At 40.3% G+C, this 14903-nt stretch overlaps 1 pseudogene; it reads right to left on the reverse strand.

Moving 5' to 3' along the window:
* Nucleotides 1-447: 447 nt before the first annotated feature.
* LOC137501127 (5S ribosomal RNA) lies at nucleotides 448-567 on the reverse strand (annotated as a pseudogene).
* Between the last annotated feature and the right edge of the window lie 14336 nt (nucleotides 568-14903).

Here is a 14903-nt window from a genome sequence, read left to right on the forward strand (position 1 = left end):
CCATCAGGCCTTTAATGTAGTCGTTGTCCAGTGCGTTCTACATCCTTATGCCGTTGACCACCTTTGTGGTTCCTCCGCCTTTAAAGCCAGTTTCCCAACTCAAGGACAAAAGAGTGCCCTTTAAGAGCCAATTAAGGCGAGAGAGGATATTTCTATCGGGGTTTTCTCCCTTAGCCTTTGATAGTCCCCTATCAACCTGCAAGGCAGCAGGCTGTACTCGTATTAATCCCCAAGTACAGGGCTGCCTCTTCCGCAATCTCCACGGTTCCGAAGTCCATCTTCTCCGTTAAAGATTCCGTTGAGGTCTTCACTCGTAACCCTGAGTTGGGACCCTTACCAGATGTTACACACCGGGCCAGTGTGCTCTGGGACTCACATAGGCAGGGGCGCCACTCCCTGGGTAGGGTTACCTCTGAAGAGGGTCCCTACCTGCTACAAAAGGAATTGAGCCAACGGCACGTGGTGTTCCCAAGCGGTCACCCATCCAAGTACTGACCACGCCCAATGTTGCTTAACTGCGGTGATCGGACGAGAACCTGTGTATTCAACATGGTATGGCATATTTTACGTAACAAATGTTAACTAACAATTGTTATTATTTAACAGTTCGGTTAAAAGTCCTCTGTTTCACGAACATATATTACGTAACAACTGTTAACTAACAATTGTTATTATTTAACAGTTCGGTTAAAAGTCCTCTGTTTCACGAACATATTTTACGTAACAACTGTTAACTAACAATTGTTATTATTTAACAGTTCGGTTAAAAGTCCTCTGTTTCACGAACATATTTTACGTAACAACTGTTAACTAACAATTGTTATTATTTAACAGTTCGGTTAAAAGTCCCCTGTTTCACGAACATATTTCCAACATTCGTTACGAAACCTTTGTTAAAGACAAATGAACACGTTTTCATGAGATTTTTGAACGGATTTGGCAGTGAGCGTCTTTTGATTCTTTTCATAAAGCGCTCCTAGCTGTGTGTTGAAAATGTACTTTGTCACGCATGGTTGGCTGTAGGTTGTGATTAGCGGATACCGTAAGCATGTGAAGTAAGAGGTAACGAAAGTATTAATGTGATGACTGCGAGTTGAATGTTGTTATAGATTCTATTTGAAAATATGCGAATGTGCTTGAAAAATGAAAAAAAAACGCACTATTACAGTATATGACAACGTTCAATATATTCTTATATGAGTGCAATCTAAGGCTCCTACAACACCGGGAAAATGTGATAATTGATATGTCTTGAATGATTATTGGGCATTCTTTTACTGCGGGGAAAGTAATGTAATTCCTTGTTAATACTGCAATGGCAGCAGAAATTCTTTGCAGAGTTCTACATTTTCTTGTCTTTCACTCCTGAACATAGTCGCCTCCAATTACATAAAAGAGTCTGAAGCGTAATATCTAAGAACTACAAACAAATGCTGGACTGGAGACGCCGACAAGTTTCAGTCTGTGGGAAACTGTAACATATTTTCAATTTTTTCTAGTACTTTGTCGATTATAGTCTTTTTAATTAGGTATCTTTGTAGAAAACTTTGTTCTGACAACCATAAAAAGTAGTTTTTTCTTAGTATGGGTCGTCCTTTGCCTTCTTCAGTTTATAAATAGTGTTCATACAGCAGTAAAGCATCAAACTTTTACATGCTACGTTTTTGAAATGTTAACAGCTGTTAAGGGCTGTTGCCATGTTAATTTAACACAAGTATTAACAATCTGTTAGAGTTACCACTTCTGGATGACACGGCCATTTTTTTAAAATTATGTGTTAAGTCTACTGGGCCCTAGTGTTTACGGTGCATTAGGGGCTAGAGCAGTGACTGGTCTCAGTCTCATCCTTGGCTTTGACGATGTGAAAGTGCCTGAGCTATGAGCGGTGCTAGTAATGGCAGCCAATCCCTGTTATAAATGGTGTGAGGATGTCACTCACAGGATCAGTTAGTGCGTGAATTAAAGTGAGCTTGGTAGACTGATATGTAATAGCAACTTCTGGCTCAGTGAGGAACGCAACGAGAAACTACCTCACTGTTCATTTCCCCCTGTGGGTGGCGGTGGTAGAATAACATCCGCGGTATCCCCTACCTATCGTAAGACGCGAAAACGGGGCTCCAGAAGCTTTCAAATTGGGAGCGTGGGTTGGGGACCACGGGGCCATTAGCTGAGTCTTCTCATTGCTTCCACCTACTTGTGCCAGGCTCCTCACTTTCAACTATCCTATCGGACCTCACTTGGTTAACTCTTGTTCTTTTCCGACCTCGATGGTGTTAGACCACTCGAGACTTAGGGAGTCCTCCATTTTCACGCCCTTCAGGGCCCTTGTCTTTCTTTGACCGATACCTTCATTTTCCGAATTGTCAGATTCCTTCCATTTCTTCTCTCTGATTAGTGTTATATAGAGGATGGTTGGCTAGTTGTACTTCCTCTTAAAACAATAATTAAGACCACCACCTCACTCTTCATTTCTCTAGTATGCCTCTTCTGAAGTGCTGGTGGAGCTCGTAAGGTTCAAACCAGAAAGCCCCCGGACTGAATACCAACATACGTACATACACACTTTGTCAAGTGGCAAACTCTACTCAGAGGAAAGAGAATACATTTCCATCCCTAATAGGCAGAGTCGACGATATATTCTATTTGTGTAACAAGTTGTGTTCCAAGTTTTTTGACGATCGCCTCGGGGCTCTATCACAGGACAAAGTTCAGACGGAATGTCAACACAAGGATTTCATTGACTTCCAGTGAGTGTGTTAACATTTCCATTTTAAATCTAACAACTTGAACTGAGATTGTTTGAGATGGGAGGAGAATGAGCTTTGAATATGAACGTTTTATTTGCTGTGAAACGAAGTGCAAAACGTTAGAAATGTCGCCCACTTTCATTTCCTAACAGAACGCCCTCCAGGCCGCAAATTCACCGTAGATGATAGAAGTCCATTAGGCCAGCCATGTTGCTCGATATTCGAACGTAAAACATCTCTGGCCAAACATTTGGTGTTCAGCTGACAAGTTAATTAAAATCTAGTAATAAGTCACGTAACAAGTTCGGTTTTTCTGTTAGCTATCAGAGTAAAGCAGAGCAGTGGTATTCAAAATTTATGGTTGGCGTACACCCAAAATCTAACTGTTTTACCTCCGTATCCCCGTAGTATGAGCATAGTAGTGGGAGATTGGGGCTCCGAAGCCAAATTTTAGTTTGCATATCTCCGGGAATTTTTTGGCGGGACGCCTTTTTTTTTGTATTGTTTCCCCAAATTCAAATTGAAGTTTGCGCCTCTGATAAGGGATTTTTTGGCGGAAAGCCATCTTTCTTGGCGGTTCTTTTAGTTTCCGCCATGGTGGTGTGCGTTGCTAGCACCGATGCTAGAGGCTGCGGAAAACAGCTTCCCGCCCAGCCGCCATCTCGCACACCCAGGAGCCAACGACGAACGCCTGCCGGGTATGCAACCGCCAACACCCTTCCAATACCATAGTGGAAACTCGAAAAACCGCCAAGAAACAGGGCTTCGCGACAAAATATCTCATTACAGGCGCAAATTCAAATTTGGATTTGAGGGAACTAAAAAGCACAAGGCGTCCCGCCAAAAAAATACGGGACAGATGCAAACACAAATTTGCCTTCGGACCCCCAATCTCCCACTCTTGAGTATATTGCGTTTATACCAGAAATAACTAAAGATAGTTTCTGGATGTCAAATAATATTAACTATAATCATCATCACCATCTTCCGCATCTTATACAGCTTGCTCAGGGTCTCTGCACGCACTGAGACACGAAAGTGTTGTGGCCGGAGATTTAAGGTCGCATACCCTTCCTGACACCACAGCATTTTCAACTGAAAATCCCACCCCAGCAACACCAGGAATCAAGCCACGGTCGCCTGGATGACAGACAAGCAACTAAGACGCTACACCAAGCTGTACCCAATAATAACAGTAACGTATTGTATATATTGTACATCGTCTCTCTGTAAAGGAAAGCTCGTAACTCCCTCGGAGTAAAGAGTACAGGCAAAGTCTAAATCTGAGCGGTCAGCAATGGCCGGAGAACTGTTCCTGACATTTTTATTGCTTGATCATAACCCAATTATTCAACAGTTGGAGTCTTCTGTTCCCTTCTCACACAACGCGGCAAGCCTTCACAAGACAGATGGAGAAACAAGGTTTTCTCGTTAATACAATTACGACGTTTTCATTGCCTAGCAATACGAGTACAATTATTATTCCCACAGTTACTATTGTACTACATACACTAATACTTAAAAAGTGAAGTGTATGAGTGGATTTCGAAACAAAAAAATTAAAAAAGAGCAATGTAGCAGTAGTAAACATTTTTACGTACCATGTCAGTGGATGTACAAACTTTCTTTTAGAATTGTTTTACATCGCACCGACACAGATTGGTGACAATGAGATGGGAAAGGGCTAAGAGTGTGAAGGAATCGGCCGTGGACTTAATTAAAGCACAGCCCCAGCATTTACCTGGTGTTAACATGGGAAACGATGGAATACCATCTTCAGGGCTGCCGACAATGGGGCTTGAACCCACAAAGTTCCGGATGCAAGCCGACAGCAGCGCGTCCCAAAGCACACGGCAAATTCGCCCGGTTATGTACAAACTGAGCAAATGAAAGCGCGTCATTGAACTCTAGTTGGTTGTCATATAACCATCAGAAAGCATCAATATAGTTTTATTTATATTTATATTTCAGTGTACAAAAAGTGAGTGGACAGCCGAAATATGTACTGAATAACAATGTGTTGCGACATGGTTTTTCGTATTATTATTATTATTATTATTATTATTATTATTATTATTATTATTATTATTATTATTATTATAAAGATAGATATTTTATTTATCTGGCAAAGTTAAACACAGCTCTCCCCTTCTTAAACTTAACCAGTAACAGGATTAGATTAATAACTAATTACAAATCGTTAAAAAAGTAGCCATTCCCTAACTTAAACTATATAGAACTACTGAACTACAGCTATCAGTAACTACTTGTACATTAAAAGTTACAAAAGTCATGGGAAAGAGCTCAATATTACAGAAAAGTTTGCAGTTTTGAAGATATACATAAATACTAAAGTTGTACAAATAAAAAGAGCATTACGAAACAAAATAGAGTGGAATAAAACTTACACTCATACTTCAGTTTCCACTCAAGTTGAGAAAGATACGGAGGATGGATAAAGTAGACGGGTGGAAGAGGACGAGGAAGCAGAAAAGTGACTGTCTTTTGCTATTTTTGTCTTTCCACCAGATAATTTGTGCATGCACGTTTACATTTCTTGGACAATTATTAATACTGAAAGAGTCTACTAACTGGAGACATCTGATTCATTTCTGTTGTATTCTATCTGGAACTATCTGGCGGTAAATCATGAGACATTGATAGGCCTCTAAGTTTAGACATCATTAAATAATCATAAAATCAAATCATTAAAGGATCACTACAATAACTGCAGGTGAAGGCTTACCCTAACTCGCAATACATTCTGTACTTAGCAGGTTACTAAGCGACTAGCACTTTCATTAATATTCCAATATATGTGTTTTCATCCTTAGTAATATCACTGCATGCACCTAACTTTTACACTTCCTCTGATCATGGAAGAATACTATTCTTTTCTACACACTCTTTGATTCTCTGACATTCCTGAAGTTCTAAATATACTCAACAGATGGCAGAACGTTCCTAAGAACTGACATGCTGCTAAGAGAAACAGTCTACGTATAATAATAATAATAATAATAATAATAATAATAATAATAATAATAATAATAATAATAATAATAATAATAATAATAATAATAATAATAATAATAATAATAATAATATACCTAAACATTGATCGCATTGACTTTTACAACCGAGATAAGTTGAGAAAGTTAATCAAGACATCTGACACTCTCCAGTCATTAACAGCTAAATCACTGCATGCAGGAGTAGGAGTGAAATGGACTCAAGAAAGAAAATACATCCATAGCGGTAGAATGAAGGAATACTGGGCTAAGAGGAAGAAAAATCTCACCAGAGTTAAGAACCACGTGGTCCATCGTAGGCCTAAACGAATAATAATAATAAAATAATAATAATAATAATAATAATAATAATAATAATAATGATAATAATAATAATAAAGTTATTTGTTTTTACGTCCAACTAACTACTTTTACAGTTTTCGGAGACGCCAATGTGCCGGAAGTTAGCCCCGCAGGTGTTCTTTTATGTGGCAGTAAATCCTCTGGCACGAGGCTGATATTTTTCAGCACCTCCAAATATCACCGGATTGAGCCAGGATTGAACCTGCCAAGTTGGGGTCTGAGGCCAGTGCCTCTCAGCTCGGTCGATCATTAATACAGTGCAGGGACAAACTCTTGAAAAAGCGGGTGTCTGCTTACCCGAACCAGTGTTCTCTCACGGCCAACTTGTATGTTGTATTATCTCGGGCAATGTTAACATCCAGATACGCCAGTATGGTCAAAGCACAGAGAATATTGTACGGAAAGAAGTGTTGCAAAATATATTACAAATGACTTAGTTCTTATGTACCTGGATTAGATGTTCATTGTAAAGACAGGCAAAGCAATATGATTGTGACAGACATATCAAGACGAGTTATCTGACCTATTTATAAGGAATGCTGGGGTCCACTACTTATTATTATTATTATTATTATTATTATTATTATTATTATTATTATTATTATTATTATTATTATTATTATTATTATTATTATTATTATTTCTTTATCTCCATGGCATGGCTCAAACTATGAAGTTTCCTATTTTGCCAAACCATATCTTATAATGTACATACATTGCATACTCACTATAATACTAAATTGTGCACGCAGGTATATTTACAGTTAATAAACCCATTAAAGGAGCGTTTACTTTCACTGAAGCACACAACTGTTGAAGAATCATTAAAGCTGTGAAGTAACTAGGAGAAAAAATCATCGAAAATATGTGTGATAATGAGAACTTCATAAAAACGATATGGAAAACCTGACAAGTGTTCAGTATTAGTTGACATAACTTTTACAAACATGCTACAAGTTTCTATGGTTTGAGTAATGGAATTTTTGTTTTATCTGGCAGATGTTTTTTAATATTGATAAACACTAGAAAGCCACACTTTTTAACCATATTAATGGGAAGGGAAAGTAGTGGAAGCAATTGTGACGTAGTCCTCCTTAAAACTTAAGAAGCAATTAGGACAAACCTTCCGTTAGAAGCCAGGAATCAATTCGGGTGTTAGTTACTGGAGGTCAGAATTAATTCGTTCAATAGCTGCACATATGCCACTTGGACAAATGTGTTGGCGTATCTGTAGATCATCTTCATAAAGGTAGTACTGAGTAAATTTTAATGCTTCACTAATGTAATTGTTATTGATAAAAATGTAGTGGAGCTAAAACAACCCTGTGGGGAGCCATATACCTTATTTCGTAGTTCAGAAGTGATACCTTCCACTGTCACTCGTTACCGCCGGCCAATGAAATAAGAGCAAAAAAATGTAGCTTAATTGTATTAAAATTGAGGTTTCCATTCATATACAGATGTATTTGTTGGTTAACAGTATCAAACGCCCTACTGAAGTCTAACAAAGTAATGTCGCAGTTCGTTCATCTATTGCATGTCTGGTATCGTTTATCGTTCGGAATAAGGCTGTCGCAGAGCTATGTCTTCCTTCAAAGCCTGATTGAAAGGGGTCAATTTTGCGTGCTTCGTCAGATATTCTGTAAGTTTTAAGTGAACTAGTCGTTCAAGTACCGTTAAAATTGGTGGAAGAATGGATAATTGGATATGGAGCCATTCAGCGTCTTTCCAAATTTCGGGAAATATACCACTTTTTAAACAAGGGTTGAAGATATGAGTGAGTAATGGCAGCACGATCTCGACGATAATGTGGCGTTTCCAGCATTTTGCACGGCAAAGCCTTCTGGGGAGCGATTCTGTCTGGTTTACAATAGTGAGTAACTGCACGTAGTACAGCCCCGTCCTCTCTTCCGCTACAGGCAACCAGTCAGCGACGAGTCAAGTGCATATTGGCCAGCCCATCTACTATCACAACCTGCTTTCCGTTGGTATATGAATAAAGCAGAAGTTGTAAGCAGAGCCTTCGATTTCCCGAGAGATCCTGGGGTTTCTTCTTTCGTGAAGCATCTGGAAAGGCCAGCCTCCCTATAAAAGGCTTGGTAGACTAGTTTGAGGCGTTCAGTTTGAGCTCAGTCAGTGGACGACACAGATTCAGTGGAGTGCAGCTGAGAACTGTGTAGTACAGTGAATACTGGCTCAGTGTAGACAGAGGGCTGCATGTGGACTGACGGAACAGAGCAGCTGAGGAAGTCGAGGTAGTGATAGAAGACTGCCGCATGTGTGTGTGAACTCCGAAAGGTATACAGATTTGTGTAAGTGTTCTGTACGCGCATAAACTGTGGGCTATGTGGCCACCAAGTTGTTTAGAGTGTATATTCGTGAACTGCCCTGGCTTTTGAGTGACGGTTATAGGAGTGTTTCATCCCACAGGTGTCAGAGTGAAATACTAGTGTGACTTAACTTCGAGAACGGAGGGAGAGAGCGCCGACTAGAGTGATTGTATGTTTGTGTAGTTGTATAGAAATTGTTGGTAGTTAATAAAACTCAGGGTAAACGCTACCCATCGTGTATTTATTTATCTACCACCCTGCCACCACCTTAAAATAGTTTTAATTAATGATATGGAGATACTGTCAGAGCATATTGCGTTAGATTTAATTGAATTAGCACATGCTTGAAGTCCTTCTTACTGACAGTTCGAAAATTGAACTTATCTCTTTAAGCATGATGATTATCCTAGTTTAATAATAAAGACTGTATTGCAGAGAATGGCCATTAAAGTATGTTTACATGAATAATTACATTAAACAGAATTTGGTTAGTCCGATGTGTTTTCTAGTACACGTCACAACAAGATATAAATCGCAAATCTTCTCTCACAATACACATATACATTCCTTTCTCGGGGTGTGAAAGTTTTGTTAGCACACGCGGTGATGAAAACCGTGTTTTGCGAATATAGTCACTATGTGCCTTCATCCAACTCGTAGTACTCATAGTCTCTGTGGTGTTAAATGTTTCCCATACATCTCTCTTCTTGGTTTGCAGCTCTGTTTGTAACGGGTTGAATGCAGCTGTTAGTTTGTGTCGCAGTTCTTCTGTGTAGAAGAGTTCTCTTGTCAGTTCGTAACACAGTCTTGAAGGAGCGAATTTGGACAAACATAATAACTTTTCCATGTACATTGCGTTTACACTTTCATTGTCCCGAATATTTCTTTTGGTGAGATATTCCCATATCGATCCTAGTCCGTACGTCATTATTGGGGATAGTTTTGCATGGAACAATTTCATAGCGACTTCAACCGAAAGTTTGCGTAAGATCAAGATGCCATTCATTACTATAATCCTATTTAGTTCGTCAAGTGAGGTGTTAGAACGTGCTGTGCCAGTGGACCTCAGTGTTGTCCAGGTCTGTGTCAAGTTATAGTGTCCGCACATTCCTAGCGCCGATTTCACCAAGAAAAGGCGGGTGCACACGGTACAATTTATTGCGCCATCTGGCCTTAAAATGCACTCTTGAACGGTTGAGGCTCTGGCCTTCTAAGCCCATCTTGGCTGGTTCGGTCCTGGCTCAGTCCGGTGGTATTCAAATATGTAAGCCTCGTGTCGGTAGAGTTACTGGCACGTGAAAGAACTCCTGAGGGACCAAATTCCGGCACCATGGCGTCTCCAAAATACGCAAAAGTAGTTAGAGGGTCGTAAGGTCTATAACATTATTATATTATTTTTTCATGGCAGTTTTGTATTTTTTCATGCTTTTTGTATTTTTAAATTACTGAAAAAAGTCCGGTATACAATGTTTGATGCAGACTGACTTTCACGGAGGGGCCTGGTACAGGAACGAAACTATAGACATATTCTGCATCAAAACAAGACATTACAGGTGCAGATGTACTGTACCAGCCGAGAATCAATCCACGTTCTGTTAGTGACCTTATCCAGGATTCTCCGGCTTACATGTGTGACGGCGAATAGAAAAACCAAGTTGATACAAACAAATAAATATGTCGGAGATTTATATAAGTATGCAAGGACAATGGCACAGTAATTACTGCTTCCGTTTTTCAAGTTCCATAAATTCTCGTGTTACTGTAGCCCAGTATCAGATGACTGGCGTCGCGTGAAGCGTGTCTTAAGGCCGACATTTATCGTGCACTACGACCTTTAAGAAGTACTCAAGTACAACTAGCTTGATATCTGAGTTTTACTCGCTCTTCAAGTTGCTACATTCGCAATAACAAGTTTACAAGGGAATTATCTGCCCTCGCAAAGTGGAAACTTTGACAGTGTATTGTTTATGTGTTGAAATGTCCATCTCCATGGCTAAATGGTTAGCAAGGTTACCGTGCTAGCCTTTGGTTACAGGGGTCGCGCGTTCGATTCCCGGAAGGGTCGGGAAATTTAACCATCATTGCTTAATTTCTCTGGCACGGGGTCTGGGTGTATGTGTTGTCTTCATCATCATTTCATCCTCATCACGACGCGCAGGTCACCTACGGACGTCAAATCAAAAGACCTGCACCTGGCGAGCCGAGCATGTCCTCGGACACTCCCGGCACTAAAAGCCATGTGCCATTTCGTGTTCTGAAGTCGGCAGCCCTGAAGATGGTTTTCCGTGGTTTCCCATTTTCACACTAGGCAAATGTTGGGGCTGTACCTTAATTAAGGCCACGGCCGCTTCTTCCAACTCCCATGTCTTTCCTATCCCATCGTCGCCATAAGACCTATCTGTTTCGGGGCGACGTAAAGCCACTAGCAAAAATGTGCTGAAGTGAACGCGAGGTGTGATTATAGTTTTAAGATAGGTTGACCAGACGTCCTTGATTTTTACGGGATTGGCCCTTATTTCCCTAAAATACGCAATGCATATTGTTCCGTTTTTCGTGAATTGTTCCGTATGTTTTAAGATAAAGTGTTTAAGCTTTATTTATCACAAAGCCTTGATGTATATTTCCTACTGTGTAAAGCAGGGCCTCTCAAACGCCCAAAATCTCACGCGTGATAATTGAGGTGCAGAGTTCCTGTGTCCAGTGCATCGGTCCCATTCGGCTCGGCTCGGACCAACGCTTCGTCTCTGAGCTACTCGGCTAAGCTCGGCTCAACTCGGCTCAACTCGGATTTGGAGCGCTACGGAACAAGTGAGGAAGAGAGAGACAGGCGGAGCGAGCGAGACAGGCGTGGGGAAAGAGAGAGACAGCGCAATTGTTCCAAATCGAGGTGTGGGGGGTCTGCACTCTGGTCAACCAAGCGAAGTGCATAGTGCATGCACCAGCACTCTGAGAGGCCCTGGTGTAAAGTACTTACATTTTGTTTGGTTCCCACTAAATGTAACGAACCACTGAGATAAGTATATACAATTTAAAAATGACAACTTAGAGTGCGTGAACGTTGTTTTGAGATGACTGAGGGCCATCCGAAGATTTGTCTGACAGAAGTGACGTACAGACTTCCAATTTTTCTGCTGTGCTCAATGTTTGTAAAACTGTTGTTAAGGCATTCAAAGACAAGTAAAAAGTGCGTATCTTTGTGTTTGACACGCGGATCCCTTCTTCTTATTCAAGGGTGTGAAAATGGAAGGTTCTCTCGGCTTTAAAAATCTAATATCATGCATATCGGAAAAGAGGAAACTTTGGCCGAGGGAGGTCAGACAGATAATATAAAAGCGAGGTAAGTTAGCGGGAGCAATTCTAGGCTGAGCTAGTTGGTGGTGGTGGTGATTGTTGTTTTAAGAGGAACTACATCTAGGCAACCATCCTCTATTAACACGATTTACTTCCTTCTAACAGAACACTGGAGATTACTATTGTGATATACTGGAAAGCAAACTATTGTAAGGTTTCCGATTTCCAATGTCTGTAACTCTCGTGTGGTTACGCCACTGCACTACCATACTGGGAGAACAAATCCTAAATATTTGAAATGATTCACCCCTCCAACTTTGTATTCCCAACCTGACATTCAATTCCCTTAGTTTGCTTACCTACTTACGTCACTTTAGTTTTCGACAGACAATTTTCTTATCATGCTCATTGTATAAATACTTAGATTAGTGAAACAATAACAAACTTAGAAGACAGCCCTCGGCCTACCAAGTGAGCACTGTTCAGCCCGAAGGCCTGCAGATTTTGTGGCGCGTGTTCAGTGTGACGAATCCTATCGAACGTTATTCTTTGTTTTCTAGACCAAATCCACTATCTCAGCTTCAGAGAGTTTACTTTGATCTGTGTTTTGTTTATGATCCTTCAAGTTTGAGAACATGTATTCACAATGTAAGTTGATGCACGATGGGAGTGGAGTTTCAAGGCCCAATTTTTGAACGTCCAATGAGAGATTTTATCTGCCAAGTTTTAAAGCCTATTCTTACTGCAATGAGATTTTAGAATGATGCCATTACGAAGGCTTCTTCTTCTTCTTCTTTCGTTTTGGCCGACTGTCAAGCATGTTAATTTGAATTCAGCTTCATCTGTTTCTGGGCTCTGATCCTCGTTCAGTACTCTTTCACCATTTAACTCTGCAATCTCCTCCTTTCTTCTGTGAACGGTGCTTAGGTACGGGATCTTTTCTTGAAACCTCTTGGTGCCATTGATCCTCGTCTTGTAAGGTGATTTCCGTTCCTTCCACGTCCTTCTTCACCTCCAGATACCAGCGCACCGTAGTTTTCCTGATCTCAAAATATCGTATTATCTGATTGCTCAGTCTTCCCGGGTTCGTTCTGTAGATATGTCCGAAGAACATGGCTCTCGTCTTCTGGATGGTATCTGAGATATTTTCTAACTTGCGATATAGTTCTTGGTTTCCTTTCTTTCTGTATGTTCCATCCTTGTTCTTTGGGGTCACAGTATCTTCCTCAGAATCTTTATCTCTACCAGTTCCGACTGCTTGACCAATCCTATTTTTATCATGTTCAAACATTCAGCTCCATATAAAGCCTCCGGGTGGATCACTGCTTGGCAGTGTCTGAGTTTTGTATTGATCGAGATCTTCTTGTTGAAGTGTTCATAGTTGGTTTATATGCCAAGTTCATCTTGTTGATTCTCGATAACAGTGCCTCTCTCTCTCTCTGACAGTCTCCCAGATATTTGAATTTCTCCACTTCCGCAACTGTCATCCATCTGGGTACTATTTTGATGTTGGTCATGTATTGTGTCTTCTCTAAGGACATCCATAGGCCTGACTTGCTTCCTTCTTCCTGGAGTTGGACAATGTGGTCCCGTGCCTCCTCTGTTGACTCTGACAGAACCACAGTGCCATCTGCAAAGGCTAAGCAGTCAACTCCAATTCCTTTGTTCTAGCATCCCAGCCATACACCACCTATTCCTTGCGTTTTGAGGCGCCACTTTCTAATCGAATCGTAAATTGTTAAAAGGGCGTAAGTCCACATTTTTAGCGGTTTTCACTTAAATATATGAATATGTTCCTCTGGGTTTTATCCATCTTTTAGTGTTAAAAGACATTAAATCTGGGACAATCTCGAGCTTATTCGGAGTAGTCAGTTCTTTCATAGAGTATTAAAAGGTAGTAAGTCCTGGATGTGTTGTTGTTGCACCCTACGTTGGGAGTTTTGTGAAACACACATTTACGCTGATTCAGCCAGGTGTAGGAGCCATTACGTTACCACATAACTTGATCTGCCGTGAGGGTCCTGTTCCCATCCACACTAAAATGTTGAAGGATATTGAGCAGCTCTTACCATATATTCCGTAGGATGAGGATGAAGACGATTTTTATGAAGATATTGTACCCGTAAAAGAGCCCGACTTTAAGATTTATTTTCAACGTAAGCATGGAATAGTTCTCAGGGCTAAACTGGATGAATATTAGCTAGGGCTTGGTACAGGAGGCAGGGTCCTATCTACAAGAAAAGTTTGAATCTGATTTGATAAGAGTTTATTCATGTAATGCATATTAAATTGCACATCACCTCATGGTAGATAGGCGTTGTCTTCCACATTGTCCTTTAAATGGCCCGAGTCTCCAGCTCACCAGGCCGCACCGGCTGGAGCACGTTTCAGAAGATGCCCAAGTACTCCGTCAAGATGCGGACGGACCATCCAGGTTGCTTGCATGGAATACGCCTCAAATCCCCGATGCTCGTGATGACCTCCGCTGGTTCCTGACGATGTTGCAGGTAATCACATTACCCAAGTACAATGAGGATGATGCCCACAAAACTCAGAAAATGTGTTCTTCGTCACTCGCAGAATTTATAAGTCAAAGTTCATGAAAACCTTGAATAATTAGTTTTCTCACCACTAGTAAAATCACTAGTCAATGTTCATAAAGTCTTTCAAGAATTCACTGTTTAACACTCATGGAAATGACAAGCCCATGTTCATGAAGACTTAATATAGTTCATCAATGGCAAAAATTACAAGTCTTTAAGTAATCACTGGCAAAAATCACAAGTCTATGCTCATGAAAACTTCGAATAAATTTAGAGTTCATCACTGGGGAATATTACAAGTCTTTGAATAATCACTGGCGAAAATTTAAAGTTCATCACTGGTAAATATTACAAGTCTTTGAAAAATCACTGGTGAAAATCACAAGTCTATGGTCATGAAACATTTGAATAATGTTAGAGTTCATCACTCGTAAATATTACAAGTCTTTTAATAACCACTGGTGAAATTTTAGAGTCCATCACTGGTAAATATTACAAGTCTTTGAAAAATCACTGGAGAAAATTTAGAGTCCATCACTGGTAAATATTACAAGTCCCACTTATAAAGACTTAGAAGAATTCGTTCCTCAACACTCGTAAATATTACAAGTCCCACTT

Source organism: Anabrus simplex, chromosome 5, assembly GCF_040414725.1.
Source record: "Anabrus simplex isolate iqAnaSimp1 chromosome 5, ASM4041472v1, whole genome shotgun sequence".
Classification (NCBI taxonomy): domain Eukaryota; kingdom Metazoa; phylum Arthropoda; class Insecta; order Orthoptera; family Tettigoniidae; genus Anabrus; species Anabrus simplex.